This window comes from Monodelphis domestica, chromosome 2, assembly GCF_027887165.1.
Source record: "Monodelphis domestica isolate mMonDom1 chromosome 2, mMonDom1.pri, whole genome shotgun sequence".
Taxonomy (NCBI): domain Eukaryota; kingdom Metazoa; phylum Chordata; class Mammalia; order Didelphimorphia; family Didelphidae; genus Monodelphis; species Monodelphis domestica.
In genome coordinates this window covers 265,823,888-265,831,573 of record NC_077228.1, presented here as the reverse complement: position 1 = coordinate 265,831,573, position 7,686 = coordinate 265,823,888, and positions in this window count along the sequence as shown.

The following is a 7,686-nucleotide window of genomic DNA, read 5'->3' as shown; positions in this document are numbered from 1 at the left end:
CGTTTATGGGGGAACTGGAGAGAGAAGGGGAATTGTGGCCATGAAAAAAAGACCTTGGCAAATTTTTGTCTGTTCATTCAGCAGTGTAACTGGCCATGATCATTCTTCATTCTGTAGGTTGAATCCAAGACTTCAGGCTTCAGAAGGGAGTTAGCATTCTTAGTCATCCTCTGGGATCCTGGTTGTTGGTCACTGCATTAGAGTTCTTCAACCTGTCCAAGTTCCTTTTTATGCTATTATGTAAATTGTTTTGAATCTGCTCTCCTGCTTAGATTACCCAAGTCTTTCCAGGTCTCTCTCAAACCATCTTTTTAGTCATTTCCTAAAACACAATATAGTATAATTTATTCAGCCATCCCCCTGCTAGATGGGCACCTCTTTAGTTTCCAGGTGCCACCACAAAAATCTATATTTTTATATATCTATGGATAAATCCTTTTTTCCTTTCAGAGATGAGAATATTGTACTTTTAAAGAGCTGGGTTTCTCCAATTTTCTAATTTGCTTTTCCCTTTTATTTCCCCTCTACCTTCTCTCCTGCAGAAGTTCCCAAGTACATTAGAAAATACTTGGTTATTAAAGGAAGTGGTATGCTTTTAAAAAAATTAGGTTTTTTGTTTTCAAAAAACTTTTCCTCCATTGCCCACATTTTATTCTCACTGGGATCCATTTGCCCCATTATGTCTACATGACTACCTGCATAGATTGGACTCTGATCATTGTCCAGTCTAACACCCTAAGCCCACTAACAGCTGAGACGGACCTTTGACATGCCCAGAATTCTGAATCTGAATCGTCTTCCTTATGCAGTCTCCTCATGACTGCCTCCCAGGCTGGGATGTTGCTGGAGAAAATCATAACCCTATGCTGACCTGGCCCACCCCAGGTTTATGGTAACTTCAATGAGTCTCTCAGTGATAGATACACCACAATCTTTGATCTGTATTTTTTCCCCTTCTTCATTCTGTATTAATTCCTTAGTGTACTCCCCATGGAAGTTGCCATCCCATACTTCAAAATCATCAGTCTCAAATGAGAACCTCACTTATTCATCCAAAAATATCTTTTATCATATTGATCTCAAATATCTCTGCATCTTTCCCTTCCAGGTTTTGGGGAAGTGCCCCATCTTTGCAAAGCTACTCTTCCAGTCTCATCCTTTTTATTCCCACTTGCTGACACCACTCTAGTCCAGGCACACATTACCTGTGACCTGGTCTGTCACAACAACTTCTTATCTATCCTTCACAATGGCACCTCATTACTCTCCTTCCCTAGCACAGATCTGGTCATCTCTAATGCTAACAACACCCCACACACACACACCAAAAAAAAAAAAAACCACACCAAAAAGTCTTTAAATGGTTTCACATTACCTATAGAACTAAATCTAGCTCCCTTAGGTTTTAAAGTTGTTGGGTTTTTTGCTTTTTCTGAGATTGGGGCTCCCTTTGAACAGCCTGGTGGCTCTCCATACTGGGATGGACCATACGCACATCTGGCTGTATGGCTGTAACTCTCCTGCAGCTCAGAATTCTTTGTCTCAGGCATTCTACCAGCTTCAGACACCTCCTTGAGCCTCCTAGTCTGGCCTCTAGTCCTTCTAAGGCCCTCCCTAGTCTGGCCCTAATACACCTTGTTTTATTTCATGTTCATGTGTTCTTCTTATTGCACCCCTTATTGTGAGGGGGCACAAATTTTGGGGTAGGAGGCTTCCAGGGATGTCCCTTCTCTATGCTAGTCTTCCAAAATCTATCCATATCCCTTCCTGACATCCTCCATCAACAATTTGTGTTAATCAGTTAGAAACTATTGCACACTTCAGAAGAAACAGGCCTCAGATGCTTAGCTGAGGTTATTGCCTTTAATTATGGGAGCTGAGGCAGGAGCCAGGCTTGGCTCTCCATCTCTACAAAACCATTTGATCAACGTGTTGACTTGTTTTGCTTAATTGTAATTATTCGTTATAAGGAGGGCTCTTGAGCAGAACAAGGCTTGGATGATAGTTCAGCCCAGCGAGATGGCCAGATTCAAAGAGCAGTCAGTTGCTCATACAACAGAAAGATGCTAAAAATTCATCTGTTTAAATATATCAATGCCCAAAATAAATAATAGACTGGAATTTTCTCTTGGTTGCTGTCAACATGGAAATCCAGAAATCCCCAGTTTTTGACCTTGTCACAGGAGAGGTTTCCCCCTGAGGGAAGGTCCCTCTTCACCAGACAATGGACATCCTGGTAGATTGGGTGGGAGCAGCTAATCCCATCTGATGTTAAGTATTTCTTTTGTCCCAGTGGTTTCTCCCCCTAGGTTAAGGTCCATTACCAAGGTGGCCCAGCCCTGGGCCACCTTGGTAACCTCTCCTGTGACAAGGTCAAAACCTGGGGATTCTACCCTAGTTTAAGGGTAGTAGTTGTTATTTAGTTTAAAATAAACTGGAGATTTCTAGATTTCACGTTGACAGTCTTCTACTTGGGCTTTAAAGAAGTCAGTCTCACAAAGTAGGATGGAAGAAGTTTGGTTAGACCCAAAGTAGATGAAAAAGATCTGGAGGTTTTCATGGACTGCATGACTCCACAGTGTGCCGGACTTCAGCTCCGTTAAGACTTGACTTCCAGGAATGAGAAGCTGAGTCCCAGTACCTGGCCTCGGGCAGGCCACATCTGGAGTATTTGATTTAGTCTGGGGCAACACAGTTTAGGAAGGACACTGGAAACTCTACTGGCGTCCCAAGATGGTGGGAGGCCTTTAAAGTCCGTGCCCATAATCCGAGCTCCAATCTTTGATTTAGAGTTGCTCGCTCTTTTCATATTGTGTCTAGGAATATTTTATAAACTGCAAGTGCTAACCTTTTGTGAATTAACTGACATTCCTTACTGGAAACTATAAGGAGAAAAAGTTGTAGAGCCTGTTTATGGGGTGTCAACTAGAAAAAACACAGAACTATTAAATAGTCAAAATCACTCTTTAATCAAGGAAAAAGGGGTTAGCGCTACTACTACGACAACAGAGCTGATTTCCAAGACTGCACCGGAGTCAAGACGCTCTGGTCACCAGCCCCTGGGAGTGCCACCGACTCAGGATGGACTCCGAGGAACAAAAGAACTTAGGGAACCTATATACCACTCTAGATGACCTGGGGGCTTTAGGATTAGAGGGACAGTTGATTGACTTTACAATGGTAAGAAAGGAAAATGAGGAGTTCCAGACAGGAATAATAGTGAGGGGCTGGGGCCCTACAATGGACACAAAAGGGAAAGACTCAGCCTAGGGCTGGGTCACCTTGGTCGTGGACCTTAGCCTAGGGGAAGAAACCATTGGGACAAAAGAGATGTTCAATATTGGATGGGATTAGCTGTTCCCACCCAAACTACCAAGAAGTTCACTGTCTGGTGAAGAGGGACCTTCCCTCAGGGGGAAACCTCTCCTGAGACAAGGTCAAAACCTGGGGTTTCTACACTCAAACTAAATAAACTGGGGATCTCTAGATTTCCATGTTGACAGGGGTTTGGATGTGCACCCCTGGGGTTCAGGAAGGATACCTTTTGCAAGCATGCAAGACTCCAAAACTTCGCTTAAAAACAAAAAGAGAAATTTATTTAGAAGGTAATGTTGAGAGTGGCCAGGAGGATAGCAAGGTGGAACAGCAAGATGAGGACCAGTTCCTGGGAGGACAGCATGAATGGAAAGGCTGTTCCCCAGACGACATCAGTTCTGGGGCCTTTATCCTCTTTACAACAGATGCTATGTCCTGGTGTGGACATGACCAGAATGTTAGTCCTTCAGGCATTTGGTGGGGTGAGGTGGTCTTCTGACTGGGGCCTGCCTGGAGGCATAAAGATTCATCTCTTTGTCCATCTTAAGTCTAGAGGACGATCAAAGAGGATAAACATCTCAGGACCGGAGGAGGGGGTCGTAGGATGTTTCTAGGTTCAGAGTCAGGAGGATGCAAGGAGTTTCCCTGGGTTTCTGGGGTACAGTGCCCATGTCAGAGCCCTTAAGGAAAGACTGCACACTAAAAGGCATGCCTCAAGTGAAAGAGCAAATGAGCTCCCGAGGAAATACTTGATCCTGCTCAGCTATTCAACTGAACTGTCATCTCTTCTGACTGCACCGCTAAACTCCGGAGATGGCGCCTCGGCTTTCAAAAATGATGGCAATCTATGATCTGATTACAAAGTGGGGGGCTGGGGAGCAAGAGATTTCCTGGAGGGTTTGTTTTTTTAAACCCTTACCTTCGGATTTACTAGCAGTTTTAAGACCAGAGCAGCGATTGGAGTCAGGGGACTTGCCCCGGGGCCTACCGCTAAGAAGTGACTGGGATCAAATTTGAATTCAGATCCTTCCAGCTCCAGGCCTGGTGCTCTTTCTACTGTGCTACTACCTAGCTGCCCCCAAAATCCTGCTTTTAGAAATGTTAAACTGGGAAAAACAAACAAACAAACAAACACTGAACTATTACATATTTAGAAAAAACAAGTCTTTAATCTGGAAAGGGATAGGTCCAATAATTGACCCTTTGCTCAGAGCCCAGGGCCAAAACTTATCCCTGGGAGTGACTGCAATAAGTGACAGCTCCAAAGAGCCATTAAAGTGGGAAGATTAGATTCCTTTTGGGGGGGAACCAGGGGACTGAGGATGAGAGAGGGATAGTTAATTGGCTTTACAATGGTAACCAAGGAAAAAGAGGAGGCCCAGACAGGAATAACAGGAGGGGCGGATGCTTTACAAAGGACACAAAGGGAAAGATCCAACCAAGGTCGGGGCTACCCAGGTAAAGGACTGTGGCCTAAGAGGAGAAACCATTGAGACAAAAGAGATACTCTATGCCTGACGGTTAGCCCTCCCCCCCTAAACTCCTTTAAGGTGTATCGTTAGTCTGAAACTCCGAAGATTGGACTTTCCCTCTGGGAGTTCTTTCCTGTGACAAGTTCAAACTCGGGGCTTTTCACCTGAAGCTAACTAAACTGGGGGTCCTTGAATCTTACTAGGCTGCAAGCTTGGGGGCTTCTAGATTCCACACTGGTAAAGCAATCACTAACTGCAGGAAATAAAACAAAGAGAAAAATGTGAACAATTCCTCTTTTGGAATGATTTCTTCAGAACCCAACTAACAGTAGCATATTATAGGAGGAAAAGGATGAATTTGAATTTAGCTTGGAAAAAAGAGGTCCCGGGGATAGGTTTCCAAATAGTGAAAGGGTTTTCCATGGAAATGGCATTCCTTTTGTTCCTTTTGCCCCACTGGGCAGGGCCGCAGGGAAAGTCTGGAGGTAAATTTATCCTTAAGAGAAGGAAAACTGTCCAATTAGAGCAGTCCAATCCAGGAATGGACAGCCCTGGAGGGTGGTGGCTTTCCTTTCCTTTCTGGTTATAGTGGAGAATTCCTTCTACAGTGGGACTAAGGGAGAGGACCTGCCTCCTGGGGAAGAAGAGAACGTAGACATCGTCAACTTTGAAAAACACAGAACCACTCAAGTAGTTAGAAAGAACAAGTCTTTAGTCAGGACAAGAGGCAGTGCTCAAGATTCAGCCGCCACACCAGCACTTGATACCACACAGAGCCAAAGCTCGGGGACTGGTCACAGTGTCTCTGCGGAAACATCCTGCCAAAGATGCTTTCCCAGAATAATAGAACTCGGGAGTCTTATATACTTTTTTGGGGGGAATAAAGGCCTGGGAAGTATGATAGATTAACTTCATGATGGACACCAGGAAATGAGGAGTCCAGGGCTGGACTATCAGGGAGAGGCAGAGAGGTCTCTGATATTGTGGGAGAAACTTCTAAGACAAAAAGGGTGTTATGGGCAGGAGGGATACCTTGGGGGTTCGGGAAGGATGCCTTTTGCAAGCATGCAATGACTCCAAAACTTACCTTAAAAACAAAAAGAGATTTATTAATGTGGAGAGTGGCCAGGAGGATAGGAAGGTAGAACAGCAAGATGGGGAGCAGTTCCTGGGAGGACAGCATGAAAGGAAAGGCTGTTCCCCCAGATGACATCAATTCTGGGGATTTTATACTTTTTACAATAGAGTTAGTTACTCAGGCATGAGGTGGGGTGATCATACTGGGGTCTGCCTGGGGACATAAGGATTCCTTAGTTTTAGGGAACAAACAGATGTCTGATAGGATCGAGGTGTGGTCTGAAGGTGCATCTTTCTGTTCATCTAGAGGAGGATCTCAGGACCCTAGGTGGGGTCATTGGGTGTCTCTAGGCTCAGACTCAGGAAAAACAAGGGAGTTCCCCTGATAATAGCTCACCTGGGCTTCTGGGGTACAATGCCCATGTCAAAGGGTACTTAAGATTTCATTATCTCTATTATAATTATGTTATTATATGTCTGATCTGGGATCATTGGGTACTTTTTTTTAAAACCCTTACCTTCCATCTTGGCAATACTGTGTATTGGCTCCAAGGCAGAAGAGTGGTAAGGGCTAGACAATGAGGGTTAAGTGACTTGCCCAGGGTCACACAGTTGGCAAGTGTCTGAGGCCACATTTGAACCTAGGACCTCCTGTCTCTAGGCCTAGCTCTCAATCCACTGAGCTACCCAGCTGCCACCCATTGGGTACTTTTAAGGGACTTCCCTTAAGGCAAATTCCCAAGGGACAGGGGCAAACTTGGGAGTTCCAAAAACTAGACACTAAACACAGAAAGGCCAGCTAATATGTGGCTATAAAGTCTGATATCCTTCCCTACCCTCCTACCTCTCCCCAGTGCATTCATAATTTATTAAGGAAATTTGACAGTCCTTTCCTGCCTTTATACCTTTACTTACATCATTCTCTGTGATTGGATGACTTCACCCATATCTCACCAAATGATGTTTTCCTTGATAAGAATACTGGGTGCTGTGTAGATGCTCCTCTCATAGCAGGGGGCAAAGGCCATGACTAATTCATGTATATCTTTTCATCTGCTCCAAATACCTATCTGTTGGTACTTCATTTCTCTCAGGGCTGGCATACTGCAAAAATACTCAATGAATCTCACTTACTTAATCATAATTTCTTCCCTAGATCTCTAGTCTCTTCCTAGAATTGACTAGAAGGCAGAGTGGATAGAGCCTTGGGTCTAGGATCAGTTAGATTTGGATTTAAATCCTGCCCCAAGTCACTTACTAGCAGTGTGTGACCCTGGGTGAATTACTTACCCTGTCTGCCTCAGTTTTGGGCTAATAATAGTTCCTAGAAGGATGGTTGTGAAGATCAAACGTGTAGTATTTAGTATAGTGCCTGGCACACAGTAGACAGTTTAAATTGTTCCTTCAAGTGACTTTATTTCACACTTCAAACATAAGTAGGTCTACCCTATTTTGGGGGGAAAAATCACTTAGCTGTGCCATTTTTAAATAGTTTAATGAGTTTTCTTTAATTTTGATTGCAAAAATTCTTGACCAAGTGACTGGCACCTTTGTTAACCACTCATTCCTGAAACCCCTATCCTTTGGCTTGTGCCCTTCCTCACTTGTGGTCAATAAAACTAATGACTGTTTTCTCAATCCTTATTCTTGCTTCTCATTATTTCACATGATCACTCATTTCCTTCTTAAAACTTGGTATCTTTGATTTCTGTGTTTCTACAATCCTGGTTTAGCCAACTTCATCAAACTTCTTTCCCCGGCTCCTCTACTGTGTCCTGATTCTTAAGTGTTTCCAAGGTCCTTGGCTCTTTATTTACTTAGA